This window comes from Rana temporaria, chromosome 1 (assembly GCF_905171775.1).
Source record: "Rana temporaria chromosome 1, aRanTem1.1, whole genome shotgun sequence".
Taxonomy (NCBI): Eukaryota; Metazoa; Chordata; class Amphibia; order Anura; family Ranidae; genus Rana; species Rana temporaria.
This window is the reverse complement of record NC_053489.1, coordinates 302,343,798-302,364,805: the sequence shown is the minus strand read 5'-3', so window position 1 is coordinate 302,364,805 and position 21,008 is coordinate 302,343,798.

Genomic DNA, 21,008 nt, shown 5'->3' with positions numbered 1-21,008 from the left:
GCAAGATATTGTATTGTTCAAGTTTAATTGGAACTTGAACTTTGCTGTTTAACAGGTAGAACACAGTGTGTGATAGGAGTCACTTTGGGCAGGGGGCTTGTGGGGGCTTACCTTAGAGAGCTCATGAAACCCATTTTCCAGCTCTTTTCCCCAGCCCCTCGTATGTGCAAGTGACCCTGTGTCTATTAGGGGCACAGGGTGATTGAGAACCACAGTGGGGTCTGCACCTATCCAAATCCCAGTACAGCCACGCCAGACTCAGCATTTTGTTTTACCCCTGTTATCCAGGTTTTTATATGTGTGGTTTGTGTTGAAAGAATGAAAGGACTTTTTTTTACTTGGGACAGTAATATTTATGAACAATATTTCTCAAGAAATATGTGAAGATACATAATTCCACCTTTCAGACTACTAGAGTATTGTATGAGCTTGGTCTCATAGACTTTTTTTTACCAGATTGTTTGAGGTGGGATGGGGGATTTGTTATGTGTTTATTGCCTTGGGAGCAACCTATTATGGGATGTATATGTGTATGTGGATTAGCTGCTAGAGGGGAGGGGGAATATCTCCTGCAGCCCTTCCTAAAGGCTGTCTGTGTGTCTCGTGTTACTGAATGTAGTTTACCCCACCCTGTGTCATTATGCAAAGAAGGGGGGATTGTCCCCTGAGTGTATATCTCTTTGTGCCTGTGTTTGAATAAATGTAGGATGTAAGATTTTATGTTTCTTACCACCCTACACTGATGTCTCGACAAGTGACTGGGTAGGTTAAGGGATCTTGTATCTTGCTTCTACCGGGCTAGGGCAGTGTATACAGCAGACATAATTCTCAGAAGTGCGGGATCCGTCACACACTGTATACCTTGAGCAGGCATCAATGAATGCATTAGATCTAGTAAATTAAATCAAGGGGCTTTGGGTCAATCGTTATGCCACTGGCATGCTGTTCTTCAGCTAGCTGTATTATAGTTTTTAGGATTCCTCTGTCAAAGACAATGACAGGAGTGAATGCAATTCAAATGTTTTTCTCTTTAAGAGCGTTAACGACTTCACTGCACATAGCTGATACAGTTCATCTATGATTCTTCTTTTAGCTAATATGTGGCTTCCTTTTGTGATAATACAGCTGTAACTTCTGAAAGTCACTACAGTACATTTCCTTGCTTGGTGAGCTTCTTCACTTACAAGAGGTTATTTTTTAAGAGAAGAAACATACAGAACATCTTTGATTTGTATCTTTCTGGTCTTTATCTGAGATGGAGGACAGTGTAGATAAACTTTCCCTATCCCTTCTGAATGCTACCCATTGGCTTTTGTAACTATTTCTGTCTTGCTTTTATCAAACTGAATAACATAATCTTTATCAATTGGCAAATGACTTGTGGATCTGGAGTCAAAGCACCAGGTGGAAAATGAGGAGGAGCTTTCTTTGGAGTGAAAGGCACATTCAGTATCTAAAGCATCTTCATTTTGTTCTGTAACTTTTGGCTATTTGTTGTTTAACTTGTCTCTTCTGTCAATTAATTCTAGCTTTCCAAATTCTGCAGTTTGCCTGTAAATGACATCCTTTTGCACACAAAACATTCACATGTTTCACACTGCATATTACTATCATTGTGGTTCTTGGTTTTAGGTGCAGATTTTGACATAGCAATATTTTCAGGGCTTGCACTTTCTGTTTTTCACTTATACTCATCGACAAGCTAGCCTTTTACATATTCCAGGGTCAATTTATCATCTGAGGTGAACAACACGTGTAATAAGTGTCCCATAGTAGTTTGGGGGGCCACTAGGCAGCAGTGCTGGCATAGGACAATCTCTAATTACTTTGCACCATTTCTAAGGTACATCTTATTTAGTCTAGTGTGTTGGTCCTTCATCAGCTTTATTTTTTATTTATTTTATTGTATTACTAATGTATATAGATAGTTTACTGCTAAAATGTGATCTCTCATGCACTTTCCAAACTTCTCACAATTTTAAACTTGCATATGTGCACAATTTGACCATCAACTCTGCTCATGGATATAGTACTTACTTTAGGGCTCATGTATACCTGCTTCAACTTCAACACACATTAAAACACCTACCACTTGAACATACTTTTTTGATGCTTTTTTTATGCATTAGTGGTGCTTCGGTGGTGCTTTGGTGGTGCTTCGATAATGCTTTGGTGATGCTTCGTGGTGCTCTTTTGAAGCTTCAATGAAGATAAGATTAATTGAATGTGTGGGGGGGGGGCGTATAGATCAAAGTCGTGTACACTTGGAGGGTATCATCCTTGTTTCAAATATATTGGGAACAGAAGGAGCAAGTAGGACTTTAAATATCCCACCAAAGTACACACGTACAAACGTATATATAAATATACAAAATATTTTATTGGTTATTTGACAAAAAAAATGTGTTAAAACATACAACATATGAAAAATGAGCCTGCATATTGATTCTACCAAATATAGCCACCATGGAGTTGCATGGCATAGGATCAAAATATAGGATATATGTCTACGCATTTTTCAGAAATACCACTTATTTGAGACCGCCTAGCTCTTGAGGAACCATTGTGATGGTTTCTATAAATGCAGAAGAGCATATCAGTGTGATTCATAACATAATGTAATCATATTTATTCACAAAAAGTCATTATGAAAACTTCACTGAAAAGACAGAACAAAATACTTTAAAGTATTTTGTTCTGTCTTTTTAGTGAAGTTTTCATAATGATTTGTTGTGAATAAATATAATTACATTATGTACTTTGGAGGGGTGTTTAAAGTTCTACTTGCTCTTTCTGTTCCCAATATACCTAGTGGAAAAAACAATAATCACAGAATTATTTATAAGAATGGGTGTTGCACCTATGTCTACATAAACAGTATGCTAACCATGCTGAACTTGATGTTATTCCACCACATGTAGTGACATCAGTCATATAGAGTGTAAAAAGCCTTTATATATTTCACCGAAGTGTTAATAAAGGTAATTTTGTTTTATTAAAATGACAAACATGTTATACTCACCCGCTCTGTGTACAGAGTGGCCTCAAACCTCCTTATCTGGGGTTTCCCTGCTGGCAATCTTGGCTTCTCAATTTCTTTGTGTGCCCTCATAGCAAGCTGCATGCTAAGCAGTGCTGCAGTGCTCCATAGACACACATAGCAGGGCTTAATCCCCCCCCCCCACACTTCCTACTTAATGCATTTGATCAAGTCCCTGTGTGACGAAGAAGAGATGTAGCCATGCACAGTTCTGGATCTCTTTTCCCCTCTCTTCCCGGGCCCTCACACAGAAAAGGGGAAGACAGAAAGATATAAAAATGTTTTTTAACCTTAATGCAGGGAATGCTGGATCCTGTGATGGCATATTACAGATTTAAACATAATTATGTTAATATTTTTTAGGTATTTATTTTACTTAGAAACTCAATTATTTTTTATTGTATTTTACAAAATTGAATACACAGTTCTGTCATTTAGCTGTACAGTATATCTTGAGCCTCTGAAGAAGAATTCCTAACAACAATAATACAAAACAGAGATGATATTATGTATAAGAATTGATATATGATGATATTTGATATAAGCATCTCACATTTGTGCTGTATATCCATTTTCAGCCACATCCATTTGTGAAACAAGCATGACCTTGCATTTGTTATGCTTGCTTTATATGATGCATTAATATCTACTGTACCATTAAATGCACCATTTAACTCCACAAAAATGTGAATGGAAAGTGTACTGTTATTGTGCTACAGAAGTTATAGCTCTGTGCAGGAAGTTAGTGGTAAAACTATACATTTCAGTGAGTTTAAGTAGATTAAAGGGTTCTAAAAGGTCAAATGTGTGTTGGGTTTGACTCGACAATGGCTGGGAAAAAAAAACCTTTTATATTTTATCCAAACTGTTCCCTCAACAGATTTATTGCAGAGGAAGAGGCTGTGGGTTACAGTCATACAGCAAACACAGAAAGGTCATTAGGATTTAAATGCAGTGTTAAATGTAAGAGTCTGCCTCACAACTTTGGCTGCAGTCTCCTGAAACCACAGCTTGCCTTTAACACGATCTGGGTATCCTCATTTGCTCCTCCTTACTCCTAGAGTAGCATAATAACATTTGCATGACATTTTCTCACTGTTATGACTGTTCAACAGAGGCGTTTCAGCAGCTGTAAGTAATGTATTTGGACGAACTGGGGAGCCATGCCAGACCTCAAAACACTCGATTAAATCGTAGTCAGGGCACAAATGGTTGGAATTAATGTGGTTCTGAGACAAAAACAACTTAGTGCTTCTAAGCTGTGGGCCTCACAAGAAATCTGTACTTCTTTCCAAGGCAAATTGGTTGTTGTTACACCGATATGCTGTTCTGTAAAAATCAATCATACTGTCATATTACTGACACAAAATATTTCATTGTGTTTTTCTTTCTGGTTTCTGCTTTATTCTGATATTAGTTCTGGCATGTACAGCTTATATACAGGGAGTGCAGAATTATTAGGCAAATGAGTATTTTGACCACATCATCCTCTTTATGCATGTTGTCTTACTCCAAGCTGTATAGGCTCGAAAGCCTACTACCAATTAAGCATATTAGGTGATGTGCATCTCTGTAATGAGAAGGTGTGTGGTCTAATGACATCAACACCCTATATCAGGTGTGCAGAATTATTAGTCAACTTCCTTTCCTTTGGCAAAATGGGTCAAAAGAAGGACTTGACAGGCTCAGAAAAGTAAAAAATAGTGAGATATCTTGCAGAGGGATGCAGCACTCTTAAAATTGCAAAGCTTCTGAAGCGTGATCATCGAACAATCAAGCGTTTCATTCAAAATAGTCAACAGGGTAGCAAGAAGCGTGTGGAAAAACCAAGGCGCAAAATAACTGCCCATGAACTGAGAAAAGTCAAGCGTGCAGCTGCCAAGATGCCACTTGCCACCAGTTTGGCCATATTTCAGAGCTGCAACATCACTGGAGTGCCCAAAAGCACAAGGTGTGCAATACTCAGAGACATGGCCAAGGTAAGAAAGGCTGAAAGACGACCACCACTGAACAAGACACACAAGCTGAAACGTCAAGACTGGGCCAAGAAATATCTCAAGACTGATTTTTCTAAGGTTTTATGGACTGATGAAATGAGAGTGAGTCTTGATGGGCCAGATGGATGGGCCCGTGGCTGGATTGGTAAAGGGCAGAGAGCTCCAGTCCGACTCAGACGCCAGCAAGGTGGAGGTGGAGTACTGGTTTGGGCTGGTATCATCAAAGATGAGCTTGTGGAGCCTTTTCGGGTTGAGGATGGAGTCAAGCTCAACTCCCAGTCCTACTGCCAGTTTCTGGAAGACACCTTCTTCAAGCAGTGGTACAGGAAGAAGTCTGCATCCTTCAAGAAAAACATGATTTTCATGCAGGACAATGCTCCATCACACGCGTCCAAGTACTCCACAGCGTGGCTGGCAAGAAAGGGTATAAAAGAAGAAAAACTAATGACATGGCCTCCTTGTTCACCTGATCTGAACCCCATTGAGAACCTGTGGTCCATCATCAAATGTGAGATTTACAAGGAGGGAAAACAGTACACCTCTCTGAACAGTGTCTGGGAGGCTGTGGTTGCTGCTGCACGCAATGTTGATGGTGAACAGATCAAAACACTGACAGAATCCATGGATGGCAGGCTTTTGAGTGTCCTTGCAAAGAAAGGTGGCTATATTGGTCACTGATTTGTTTTTGTTTTGTTTTTGAATGTCAGAAATGTATATTTGTGAATGTTGAGATGTTATATTGGTTTCACTGGTAAAAATAAATAATTGAAATGGGTATATATTTTTTTTTTGTTAAGTTGCCTAATAATTATGCACAGTAATAGTCACCTGCACACACAGATATCCCCCTAAAATAGCTAAAACTAAAAACAAACTAAAAACTATTTCCAAAAATATTCAGCTTTGATATTAATGAGTTTTTTGGGTTCATTCAGAACATGGTTGTTGTTCAATAATAAAATTAATCCTCAAAAATACAACTTGCCTAATAATTCTGCACTCCCTGTATTTGAAAAAAAAAAACAACATGTTTAGTGACATTGTCCTACACAGCTCTTCCTATCCACTCTCCCATAGGGAAGTCTGCTTACCTTTAAAACAACTCCAGAAAGCTTCCCTATGCAGTCCTGATGATGTTAGATGTTACTGGGATCACATTGGGTTGGATCTACATGTCTCGTCACTTCCACCTGTGTGGAACACAGGTGGAACGCAAACAGGCGTCCCTGCTTTTAACAGGCTGTATTTAATACCAAACATTGTAAATGTCATTTTTTAATGTGTGAATTTTAATAAACCTTTTTGTACTGCACTATGAGAGGCACCTTTTATTTTTGCTTTTCTGTGTGAGACTTGGTCTGGGTTCATGAGGGTGTAGAATAGGGTGACCACGTGTCCCGGATTGGCCGGGACAGTCCCGCATTTTGCAGGTCTGTCCCGGGCACCTTCATTCCAGGACAATACAGTGTCCCGGAATGAAACTGACACAGCCACCACCCATGCCAATCTTATGCCCCCAAAAAAGGCTGCCAAATCACTGCTTTACTCACTGACAGTACTTGCCCTGACCGGGAATGCTTGGAGGAGCACAGTCCCCAACCCCTGCTTGTGATTGGAGAAATCATAAATCCGCCTCTTGTGTCCAATCACTGTGCTGTGATTCGTTACAGCACAAGCTGATTTTTGGGAAGGGGGGTGTCCCTGAATGGTAGTTTGAAAATGTGGTCACCCTAGTGTAGAAGCACCAGTGGTTGATGTGGCATCCTGAGTCTGTTCATTAGACCGGTTAAGAGGACTGGTGAGAGTGGCATCCCCTTATTCAAATGCTGTTTGTAACTACCTGTATTATGGGTCATATATGTCCAGTGAATGGGATGTGTGCTTAAATGTTGGTGGAAAAAGACACTGAAAATTCCCTATTGTTGGGAAAATCTATAAGGAAAATGTGTTTACACTTGTTTGGAGACACCTGGTGGTTGTTCAATGGACACTGCATTTTATTGATGCACTTTCTTTATGTATTCTGTATTCTATTAGAGTTGTTTTGATTAGAGCATCTTGAGAGTGCAGTTTGTTATACTTTATTAACGCTACCTTTATTCCATATGCCTTCTATTTTGTGCCATTAAATCTGCAAAGTAGAATCTGTCAGAACTATGTATTCCAAAACTTTTTGTTATTAAATGTATAATCAAATGTAGATATACCAGCTAACTACATATGAATGCTTTTGCCATGAATGGCTACAGCTGTACCAAAATGTCTCTGAGCTTTAAAGTGTATACTTACTAGGGCTGCGCATCTTCACCGGTCTCACGATTCGATGCGATTACGATTATCAAGTCCACGATTCGATTCGATTCGATTCCGCGATGCATCACGATGCATCAAGATTACTGCGCACGGTTTTCTTCTGTTCTTAAAAAAAAATCTCTGCATGTAGAAAACTGTATACATAGCAGCCAACTTAAAGAGGAGCTCCAGACTGACCCCAAAATACTACAAGAGATGGACAGAGACGGCAGACATGATACTAGAAAGGATCAGAGACTGCGGCCATGATACTAGAAAGCATCAGAGACTGCGGCCATGATACTAGAAAGGATCAGAGACTGCAGACATGATACTAGAAAGGATCAGAGACTGCAGACATGATACTAGAAAGGATCAGAGACTGCAGACATGATACTAGAAAGGATCAGAGACTGCAGACATGATACTAGAAAGGATCAGAGACTGCAGACATGATACTAGAAAGGATCAGAGACTGCAGACATGATATTAGAGAGGATCAGAGACTGCGGACAATGATACTAGAGAGGATCAGAGACTGCGGACATTGTCCCCATAACGACAATGTATTGCCAAACGACAATGTATGCCATGTCATAAATTATGGTTTATGTATGTCTTATTGTCTTAGTGATTGATTCACATCAAAACTTCATTGATACCTTTTTTTTGTATGATTTTTGCTTCTGCTCATTACTGCCACACACGTGCAATGCATGGCTGCATGTGTGTGGCAGTGATGAGCAAAAGCAAAAATCATACGAAAAAAAAGGGTATCAATTTCAAATCAATGAAGTTGTGATGTTAATCAATCACTAAGACAATAAGACATACATAAACCAGTGTGCCATCAATTGCTGCCAGTGTGCCAATGCCATCAATTGCTTCCAGTATGCCACCAATTGCTGCCAGTGTGCCCAAATTGCCCATCAGTGTTCCACCAATTGCCGCCAGTGTGCCACCAATTGCCGCCAATCAGTGTGCCACCAATTGCTGCCAATCAGTGTGCCATCAATTGCTGCCAATCAGTGTGCCGCCAATCAGTGTGCCACCAATTGCTGCCAATCAGTGTGCCATCAATTGCTGCCAATCAGTGTGCCATTAATTCCTGCCAATCAGTGTGCCACCAATTGCTGCCAATCAGTGTGCCACCAATTGCTGCCAATCAGTGTGCCATCAATTGCTGCCAATCAGTGTCCCATCAATTGCTGCCAATCAGTGTGCCCATAAATTGCCACCAGTGTGCATCCCCCCAAGTACCTGATGATGATGGTCTCCGACTCCTGTCACTGTTCTGCTGCCTGAAGTACTCGGCCGTGTCGGGTCTCCCACAGCAGCCTGTGCAGTGTGCACAGCGTGAGGTGAGCCAAGGAGGAAGGCTCCGGGGGTCGGGACCGGAACCGGGACCGGGGACACTCGCTCCACGTGTCTCTCGCATGCCGTCAGCGGGGGGCGGGAAAGGAGGCGCGGCGTCTTCGGCTGCATCAGCAGGGGGGCGGGAAAAGAGGCGCAGCTTAAGCCCACGGCTCCCTTAGCTGCATTGGCGGGGGCGGGAAAAGAGGCGCGGCTTAAGCCCACAGCTCCCTTAGCTGCATTGGCGGGGGCGGGAATAGAGGCGCGGCTAACGCCCGCAGCTGACGCCCACGGCTTCCCTCGGCTTCTGCTTTGAGACTCGAAAGGCCTTTAAAGCGGCGCGCAGGTGACGTCATCAAAAATCGATTAATGCAAGTCGTAGCATCGATGCAGCATCGTGGGTGGTCGAATCTCGATGCATCGATGCTACGATTATTTTCAACACCCCTAATACTTACTGTAGTTAGATTAGAAACATTGAGGTAATGATATATGCTTTCAAAGCATAATGATTGTTTACCAAAAGTGTTTCCATTTTTCCAATCCAATGTCTCAATGAAAATCGAATACAACTTTCAGCATTGTCAAAATCAAAGCAGATCTTGCAAGGTTCATTTTCATATACTCACTTATCCTTCAGCTTCCTTGGTGCATGTCATTCTCCTGCCGACGAGATCCCTGAGACTGCTGAGCACTCCAAATCATATGAGAAGACACTGTACTACAGTGCTGGGAGCTTCTTCTCAGTGAGATTTTGAGTAGCTTACAGTCCCCAGATCTTGATGGAAAAAGAAAGATATCACTCTTGTCAATAATAGTTTAACCAGACAGTAAGTGAAACAACAAATTCTACAGGGACATACATGTAGTTTGAAAAATGTTGTACAAATCAAACCTCCTATGATACCTGTTCTGGCATTAGCCATTATGTAATGGTAATTGGTCAGGCTCAGAGACCAATAGCTATAGCAGTAGAGAGGCTCCCACTGACCAGCAGCATAAGAATGCAAGCAGGTCACCCTAGTGGATGATGCAGGCTTACCCCAGGTGCAGGGTCTAAGCACTAACCAGAGCTCCAGATAGTGGAGATGGGTTTTGCTGCATAGTATCAGGTCACGGTCCTCAGGATTGCCCCACCAGAAGGTGAGCAAGCTGAGGTCCAGTAGCAGGTATAGCAGATAGAGATCAAGCAGAAACATAGAAAGTAAACAAACAAACAATAGGTTGGGAGCAAGTGATTGCAAGTTCGAATCAAGCACAAGCGTAGTCAAGGAACAAGCTGTCCAAGCAGCTGTTAGTGAGTGGTAGCGAAGATGCAGACAGCAACAGAAGTAAAAAGAGTGAAATATTGGCGCGGAGGGAGCACACTAATCTGGCACACAGGAAGTACAAAGGCATGGCTTAAATAGAAAGTTCATGGTAAGTAATATTGTCCCAGGAATTGTCCAGGGAGCCATACAGTATATCAGGTGGCTCAGCATTAAGAGCTACTGCCAGACACAGAACACATAGGTTGCAGGTTCAGATCTGGGTCTTATAAAGTAATGTCACCAGCACAGCAGGATCTCCAAAAATGGGTCCAAAACTTTAATCAGTGATCACATAATTACAGCAGAAAGCCAAGTTACGAAGCCAAGCACACATCTATAAATACAGCCATCTATACAGAAATGTGTGCGTTGGGAATATTGCATTCGCATATCTGGGTCTTGACACAATATTTGGGGTGAGTACCACGATCCCTATTGCACATTTTCAATACATTTTAGTTAGTATCGACTGTTGGAAAAAAGCTGTACCCTAAACGATCCCAAAATAAAACCACCATTTTAAAAAGCATAACATTTTATTACATATTGTTAAAAATGAACTCCTTGCATAAAACTCTTTGCATAAAAATAGGGCCTTTGGACAGTGTATTACACCCAATAATTAACAGATTCCGCCTCATGTCCTGAAAAGTGGTAAAGATTACTCAGTCTGTATTTTGTTTCTAGATCTTTGTAATTAGGGCTGGAATATTTCTATGTGTTTTGTTATTTTTAGGAGGACACGGAAAGAAATTGTAAGTTTTAAAAAAAATTGTTGGCCTTAAACACTTTACATAAAGATCATATCCATAACTCCAAACAGTGCTTTGGGCTGGGAGCCCAAATTCTTGAGTGGAAGAGACACAAAAGCTACAAGACAAGGGATCTACACCATAATCAGGTGATTTGAATAGGTAGTTGTATTTATCTCCCTCAAAGAAGAAGACTCCGCCTGAATTTTGGGCTGAATTCAGATCTGAAATGGACCAAAAGATGCACAGAACTCCCATGCAATTCGCATCAGAGCCACTGCAGAGATGTGTTAACTGGCTCCATAGAGAGCCGGTCACAATCTCCTGCTATGTGAATTGGATGCAGAGAAATCCACATCCAGTTTACATAAGTGTGAACCCAGCCTCCCTGTGGAAATCTACAATGTAATATTAGGATGTCTCAGCTGTGATTGTCCAGAGTAGATATCAATAAAATAATCCTCTCAAATGTTTACATGTCTTTGGCTATACACTGATTCTTCCACCTACACATAACTTTAACTGTCCTCCTCATGTCAGAGATCCACCAATATTTAGATAACATCAATTGAATTCTTCAGCAATCTCTACAGATGCTTACAAGCAAGATTCCCAGGGTGATGTGCTAATACTTGTAGTGCCGCTCCTAGCAAAAAAGGGTGTTTATATAGTCCTATTGGTATTCAGGAATGGGGTGATGGCGAAACATATCACCATCCAGTAGTGTATAGCAAAAAATCTTCCCAGGGTCACCTGTAGGAGGTCACTCTACTGCCTGTACCTTTTTTTTCACACGCACATTTTGTTTTACAAGATGTATGCAAAGAGGCAGTCCAACACAGTGAGTATACTGTTAAGATGTGTGTTTTCGTAAATTTAGATATCCCTCTCTGCCAGCACGGGGAAGAGATCAACCTGCTACAGCCGCGATCATCGTTCACAAACCATCAGGGCAACTTCCTGAGACACCGTAGGCCATGACAAGGAGGAAACCTCTGCCAGCGTGCCCCGTAAGCTCACTAATTTCTTCAGAGATTCCCGGCCCGGAGACAGACAAAATTGCGCCGCCTCACTTCACAGAGCTGTGCTCACAGCCTCACAGCGCACCTCTCCCAGAGTGACACTAGAGGACATGGACTGCTCTGCTCCTCAAGGGAACAAAACCAGGGACACAAAAAGGGCAGCTTCATCCTTACACTCCTCACCTTCCCAACAAGGTCCGGTAAGCAAGAAACACCTCAAATTCCACCAGGATACAGATGATGATTTCCATGATCATGAGCAAGAACAAACAGCCACCTTTGCTGCCTTACCAACCACTGAAACCCCTGTATCCGATAACGTCCTTAAACACATGCTGCTGTCTTTACAAAAAAATCTCAGAAAAGAGCTTAGAAAAGACATAAGCAAATCCATTTCTCACATTCAATCTCAAATTGATGGCCTGGGGGAGCATACAGATAACCTTGAACACCAATTGAGCAACTATGCCACTGCATATAATGAATTAGTTAACGCTTACCAACACGGAAGAGCTAAAACACATCACTGCAAAAATGGCAGATTTAGAGGACTGCTCTCTGAGGAATAACCTCAAAATTAAAGGCATTCCTGAGACTGTCTCCCCTACAGAGTTGACCTCTTACCTACAACAATTTTTTTAAATGCTAGTCCTCTCACTTACTACCCTGGATCTCACGATCGTCAGGGCACACAGAATTTTCAAGCCGTCACATATCCCAGCAGAAAAACCTCACAACATACTGGCGAGAATCCATTACTTCCAATCTAAGGAACGAATACTCCTATCTGCCAGAAATATGTCAACCTTCCCAGATCCATATGCAGCTTTAACACTTTACGAAGACATATCTTCAGCCACAGCCCAAAAACGCAAAGAGCTTGTGCCTATCACATCTGCCCTAAGGGAGCAAAGCATTGCATACAAATGGGGTTTCCTAACCAAGCTTATTGTCACATTCCAGGGCAAAGCTGTACCACCTCAAACATGGCCTAAAACAACTCCAAAACTGGGGCCTATCCCCACCTCCAGTTACCATTCTTTCAACCGCTGCATTCCTGCAACGCATCTCGGCTGTATGACGACAAGCTGACAACACCTGATCATGTCGTCTTGACTGACCATCACAGACCATTGCAGCCTCCACAGCCTCTAATGTTACTTCCCCGTATTGGCTCCTAATGTTCAAACTAATTACTGTTTTATCTTTGTTCTTATTCTCTAGTTTACATTTGTTACTCTCCACTCCAGAGTATTGGTGTGCTATGCACACACTTTTATGTTCCTATCTTTGTATCTTCCTGCTACACCTACCCCCCTTCTCTCTTTTCCCCCTCCTCCCCATGAGCAGGTACAGTTTTCTTGTCTTAACATGCTCATTGCAATGTTATATCTGGTATATTAACCTTCTTGTGCCTAGTAGTTCCACAGAGGGTCAATTCTTCCATGTTGCCAATGTTAACATCTGACTTGTTTACAATCGCTCCTATTAGTCATGTCAATAAAATATTATCCCTAAATATTAAAGGGCTTAACAGCACCTTTAAGTGATCCCTCTTGTGGAAGGAAGCACTTTCAGCCAAGTGTGACGTAGTCTGCGTCCAAGAGACACACTTCATAGCTTCTAAACCATCTAGATGTTCTCACCCGAAATTTCCCCACAGCTTTTTTGCCAATGCCGATTCCAAACGAAAAGGAGTCATGATAGCTATCCGTGACTCAGCCTCCTTTATCCTACACTCCTTAGATGTTGATCCTAATCATTGTTTTCCCATAGTTACAGCAACAGTTAATAACTTTCATACAACCTTATAAAACCTATAAGCACCTAATACCCACCAAAAGTCCTTTTCTAAATCTCTTTCTAAACTTCAATCCTTCCAATCCAACCCTATAGTAATATGTGGGGACTTTAACAAAGTTCTTGGCCCTTCTATGGACTCCGCTAATCCTACAAATAGGCCATCCTCATCATTACAATCCCTGTTACCCCAGGAGGACCTTTTTGGTCCGTGGCTATGTATTCATGGCAATGAGAAAGACTTTACTTTCGTCTCCCCTACCCACAAAGTGTACTCCAGACTCAATCTTTTTCTGGTAGACAAATTGACACTGCAACGAGTAACTTCAGCATCTATCGGACTGATTACTTGGTCCGACCATGATCCCATAACCCTAGAACTCTCTGTTCCAGCAAAAAGTGACACCCCTCTCCGTGGAGACTCAATTCTTCCCTTCTCACTAAATCAGAATACCAGAAACAGATCTACTCTGCCCTTGTTGCAACCAACTCTAGTTCAGTTTCTGACCCTACAATTATATGAAACAGCCACAAGGCCTTTGTGAGGGGAATATTCATCAAAATCTCAGCCCAAGAGAAATGCCAACATCTACATTCCATTACTCATCTCCCAAATGTGTCTCCTAGAAACACAAAACAAACAAAAAACTGACCCTGTCACTTCCGCCAAACTGAAAGAACTACATTCTTTGTGGACTTTTTCAACAGTCCTTTAAATATCAAATAAGAAAACGTTGTCTTTCCTTCTATGCACTAAACAACAAGCCAGGCGCATTTTTAGCAAAGCAACATAAACGCAAATCAGCAGCCTCCAAGATATCCTTTTTAACGACCAATAACAATCCGAAAATCTATAATCCCTCGGAAATCACGGACCTCTTCACTATATAATTTCAATGCAGACTCCACCTCCTCGTCATTAAATATGGTCACACTAAGCCAAATCTTAAACTCAATTAATCTCCCATTCATATCCGACACCCACCTTGCAGAACTTTCCTCTCCACTCCATCAGAAGCATCTAAAGCCATTAAATCCCTCCCACTACACATATCTCCCGGCCCTGATGGTTTTGTGAATGAATATTACAGAAAATTTCCCTTAACCCCTTACTTGACCGACACCTATAATAGCATCATAGATTGATTCTTAAACCTCGTACACACGCACAGTTTTCTCTGCAAGAAAGCCCTGCCAGCAGTTTTCTTGCTGGTTGTTGCCGAGAAAACTGTGCGTGTGTACGAGGCTTTGAGGTTTCTCGTCAAGAAAACAGCCCAGAATCTAAACGAGAAAAATAGAGAACCTGTTTTCCTGCCAAGAAACCAGAGCGTGTGTATACTTACCTCTCCAAGGAAACCCGCGCATGCTCGAAATGACTTTGATGCATGCGCGTTAGCTTCCAAGGCATAGGTAGGGTGAAGCAAGATGGCGGCGACTGCATCGAATGTGAGGAGCACATGCTCGTCGTAGTCAATGACATCACCGCGGTCGTGCCATTCAAAATGGTATGTCTGTACACTCGGCCTGCAAGAGATTCTTGCCAGGAATCTCGTCAGGAAACACAACATTTTTTTCCTGACGAGAATCTGGGCCGTGTGTACAGGGCTTAAGAATCCATCATTGTAACCATACCAAAACCAGTTAAACCCCCAGACAAACCCTGCAAACTACCGCCCTATCTCACTCCTTAACTCAGATACCAAATTATACGCAAAGATTTTGGCTAATCGCATATCCCAATTCACACTATCTCTTATCCACTCTGACCACGTGGGCTCCATCAACCTTATCCAATGGGCCGAACGGCACAACATATTTTCTCTATTAATCTCTTTTGATGTTGAAAAAGCATTTGATAGAGTACATTGGACATGACTGAAGTGCTACAGAGGTTTGTATTCCAGGGACGAATCCTATCAGCCATCACCACCTTATACACATGCCCAACAGCCAATATTTGGACTTCAGGTTTCCTCTCAGCTCCATTCTCCATTACAAATAGAACGAGTCAAGGTTGTCCTCTTTTCCCCATTATCTTCTCCCTTATTATAGAACCCTTAGCTGAACACACCTGTTTGACATGCCCCTGATGATGGCTCTCTAAGCGTCAGGTTCCGCTTTACAGCACCCTATACTGCTTTTATTTATGTGATCACTTTTAACTTACCTATTTTTTGTCATTTTACATGACCTTTCAAATAAAACCTGTCATGGTTTATTTTTGACCTGCACCATCTGGAGCACTCTGTTTCTTTTTGCTTTTCTGAGCCTGTTGGAATTGTCTTTTCCCACTTATCCTGCATCGGAAGGCCCATCGGTTTGGTTCCTGTTGTTCCTGGCATTCATCCCACCTGAATGATCGAGAACGCACCATCATCCTTGGAGTCCCTGTTGCAGTGATCCAGGTCCATAGAGGCCATCAAGCGTATTAGACTTACTGTTGCAAAAGTCCATGGTAAGAGTACCTCATTATTTATACTTGATGTCTTGGTGATCCCTGCAGACAACTAGATATTCATCAGTTTATGTCAGCGATTGGAAAGATACACATATTTTTTGTATACGGACTACTTCACATATAGTTTTGTGTATTTTTTTTTCAGCATCACATTGTTTGTGGTGTCTGGTCTTGGCACATAGACTTATTTCTTATTTTTTGAATCACAATTTTTGTACTTACCATCATGGATCTTATGTCACTATAAGTATTGTGTTCTGACACGTTTAGCGGCGCACCAATTATCTATATTTCCATTTACTTTGTTTGTTTGAGTGCTGGCTGCTTCCTTTTTTGTGGTTTAGCGCAGTTTTTTCTCCATCCGTACTAGTTGCTCAATATCTGGAATGAATGTTGATGACACCCAACACAAAATTGGACTTTATGCAGATCAAATAATCCTTTTTTTAACTGACCCTTATGCCTCGTACACACGATCGGTTCATCTGATGAAAACGGTCTGATGGACCGTATTCATCAGACAAACTGATCGTGTGTGGGCCCCATTGTTTTTTTTTCCCATCAGTGAAAAAACGTAGAACCTGTTTTAAAATTATCTGATGGTTAAAAAAACGATAGAAAAAAATTATCGTCTGTGGGGAAATCCATCGGTTAAAAATCAACGCATGCTCAGAATCAAGTCGACGCATGCATCCATCAGACCGTTTTCATCGGATGAACCGATCGTGTGTACAGGGCATTACACTATCTCCTCTCTGTCAACTACTCAACCCCTTTGGCACCCTCTCTTTATATAAACTAAACCATAGCAAATCTCATATGCTCTTCATTGGCCTTCCAATTTCACTAAACATTGTATTACGACCATTGCACCTTTCTCGTGTGCTCCACTTTCCTCTCTACAATATTTAGGAATCCAATTTTCCTCCCCCAGTTCTAAAATATTACATAATAACTTCTCCACCCTTATCTCCAAAATCACTCAACTTAGTGCTTTTCTCCAAAATGTATCTCTATCATGGGCAGGACGTATTGCTCTAGTTAAAATGTTCATACTCCCTCATATCTTATATGTGTTCCAAGTCCTCCCGATACCCTTTTTTTCAGCTCATCTAAAGAAACTGCAATGCATTTTCAATAACTTAATCTGGCGAGGCAAACACCCTCGTATCAAAAGCCACAAGCCTCTTTCGTCCTACAAAATTTACAGGCTTGTGTGCTCCCAATATCACACTGTACTATAAAGCCACAATCTTAACCCAAATACGCTTCTGGTGGAGACCCAGCCCTACAACATCCAGGGCTAAAATTGAAAAAGCTGCCCTAGGGTATGATCTCAAATTCCTTTTAGGAGCTATGGTTCTTCACCCTCATCCTCAAAAGCACTTCTTGGACACTATAAATGCGGCATGCAGGGTCTGGACTCCCCTAATTGGTCAATCCCACTACTTATCTATCGCAACTCTACAAAAAATACCTATGAACTCCTTGGAAACCCTCATACCTGAGCTGTCTACCTGCTCATGGGAATCTGCTGGAATACTTAAAGTTGGACAACTTACCTTCCAAAACCGCTTATGCTTTTTTCAAGAACTGTGCTCATCATTTCCTATTCCATGTTCCTCATTCTTTAAATACCTACAGATCTGTCATGTCCTGATAAATATTCAAATTAGCAACTCGGTCCTAGTAGACTCCATCTTGGACATATTTGAATCTTCTCCAAACCTACACAAAGGACTTCCCCCCCCCTATACCTATTGTTGTCTACTCCGTCTTAACTGGACAAACACAAGTCAATGTCAATCTGGGAACAAATTCTTTACTTTTCCTCTATGCTTAAACAATGGCAACAAGCTCAAGATCTCCCAGTGAAATATTCCCGCTGTATTTCTCATTAGGAATCCTTACAAAAGCTAATCTATCGCTGGTACCTCACTCCTCAAAAACGAGTGAAGATTTATCCTAACCAATCACCTCTGTGTTGGAGACAATGTGGAAATTCAGGATCTTCTCTTCATATCGGGTGGCAATGCCCTATTATTCAACCATTCTGGGCCCAACTGTTTCAACTAATATCTGCTACCATCAAAATGAACATACAGACACAAAACTGGCTTTACTGGGCATAGGCATGGACTCCTGGCCTTACAAATCTCATGCCCTACTCACCCACTTCTTTATAGCAGCAAGGCTCTCCATTGTACGCAACTGGAAATCACCAACACCACCGGACAGCAACAGTGTAACTCATATTGTGAATGAACATGCTCAATACGAAAACTCCTTTTCCAAGGACCCATTCTAAGTTCCTCCTGAATTGGCACTCATGGCTAAACCATCCACTTTGCACACTACAACTTTGAAACTAAATGACTCCTAAATCTAAATGAACGATGCTACACGGCTTTCTTTGATGTATACTATGCAGGCTTTACATCTTCCACAATGCCTGTGGGATGGAAATTTAGAAAAAAATTATATCGTGCTCCCTATACCTAGATATCACCCATTGCCGTACCAGCTCACCGACTCCCCTTCTTTCATTCCTGCCCCTACTTTGCTTCTCTTCTCTACCTATCATAATGTTTACTGCATTAATCTTTTTTGTATTCTGTTCATCATTGTGATAAAATCACAATAAATAATTAAAATAATAATCTACAGACACCATGCTTCATTTTTTGCCAATAAGAAGAGTACTAGTAAGGATAAAAATCACCGGTAAACATTCATGAAGTCAGGCTTTGTACACTTTTCTGTAAAAAAAAAAAATGTAATTGCCAGATGAAATAAAATATACTGAAGTATACAAATATGTTACCATCAACTAAGAACACATTTTTATTTATTTTTAAATAACGCATTCTTTAAGTTGGAGGTACTGCTAGACAGAACTGAATTTTTGGACTAGATGTATAAAAACACACAGAGGAAGGCCATTAATATGGGTGAGCTTCAATTCCTACTACACTGCCAAAACATAATTTTTCTTCCAAATGGCATGTCCAAAATCAAAAGCAAACATATGTAATATCTAATTTTTTCATCATGCTGGGAGGTCTGTAATTGGTGTGCTCATGTGTTAAGAAAAAGACCTGCTGAAAATGTTAACCTGTATGATATTCATTGCTGTGAAATTATACCAAATGACAAACACATTTAAATAAAATAAGATACTATATAAAAATACATACTACATCAATGCAGAAATAATACAAGTGTGTCGCATCTATTTTTTTATTTTTTTTGCATTAGCATGTAAAGATGTGCAACCCAAGCGTACTCAGAACTGAGGGATAGAACACCGCCGATGGCTCAGGTTCTCGCAGCTCCACCAGCAGAGAGATGCTGACTGTGAATCAGCAGCTCTCCACTCTGCTCCTCCACGCTCACTAGAGCGTTGAGCCGTCGAGGGGCGGGAATCAGCCGTCTCAGGCTCTCAACAGCTTGCTGAGAGGTTGAGACAGGTGTCAGTCCAGGCACCTGACCAATCCAGACTTTATTGTCATGATGACACGGTGCCTGAACTGATTGCAGTAATGTCAGCAGAGCGGACTTCAGACCGCTCTCTGCTGAAAATTAATCATAAGAGTGCAAGATGTATTGCACTCCTGTGATCCATAGGAGAAGCCGAGCCAAACTAGCTTTGGCTGGACTTTTCCTTTAATGCATTATCTGCAATAAGGCAAAAAAAAACGTCTTTGTCCAGCTTCCCCAAGCCCCCTAAAATACCTGAGCCCGATCTTGATCCAGCAATGTGCACGAGAGCAGTGTCTCTCTCAGCTCTCTCCCTCATTATTGGCTCAGACACAGCAAGTAAGTAGGGAGTTGGAGGTAGGGGTAATTTATGGACACACAGAGTCAGCACAGAAGAGAGCATGCACGAGTGCCCCCATAGCAAGCAGGGGGCACTTGGCGCGGGGGGGAGCAAAGAGAGATGCCAAAGGACCCCAGGAGCAGACATGTATGGGAATGCAGAAGCACTATTCAATAAAAAGTGATAAAAAGGGTTCATTTACACCATAACACCTGCACAATAACTTAAACATTTTGATGGGATGCATTATAAAAAACTGATTGAAACCGATTAAAGTGTCTGAATCAGCAAAAAAATGGACCTGCACTATTTTTGACACTGCAGCATTCACATATGTGCACTTTGGTGTGCCATAATACAGATGCATTTGTTTTTACTGTATATACAGTATGCATTGCGGTACAATGAGGAACAAATGGCAATGTAACCCATAGCAAGTATATAGCATGTTCCAATGCAGCAATGCATGTTAAAAACATGGGAATAAACACACATTCTTACATGTGCTATGGTTTGAATAAACACTCTTAGGTAGATTCAGTAAGAGTTAGGCCGACTTATCTGTAGATAAGCCGGCCTAACTCAGAATCTACGCCGACGTATGTTTAAGCGTATGCTCAAACAGAGATACGCTTAAACATATCTAAGATACGACGGCTTGCGCCGTCCTATCTTAGATTGCAATTTTTCGGAAGGCCGCTAGGTGGCGCTTCCATTGCGGTCGGCATAGATTATGTAAATTAGTTTGTACGCCGATTCACAAACGTACGCCCGGCCGCCGCAGTCGATTTATGCCGTTTCCGTAAGGCCTTAGGAGGCCTAAAGTTATTCCACCTATTAGGTGGAATAACAATGTTAAAGTATGGCCGCCGTTCCCGCCGCGAGGTTCGAATTTTTTACGTCGTTTGCGTAAGTCGTCCACGAATCAGGAGTTACGTCGTTTACGTCCACGTCAAAATCAATAGGCCCGTACGGCGTACTTAGCCGCAATGCGCACTGGGAATTGTAGGCGCCCGGCGCATGCGCAGTAGCCAAAAAACGTCAAAAACGCGAGGTCAAGCCTCATTACCATTAAACACGCCCCCCTCCAACCCATTTGAATTAGGCGCGCTTACGCCCGTCGCGTTTACACTACGCCGCCCTAAGTAAGGAGGCAAGTGCTTT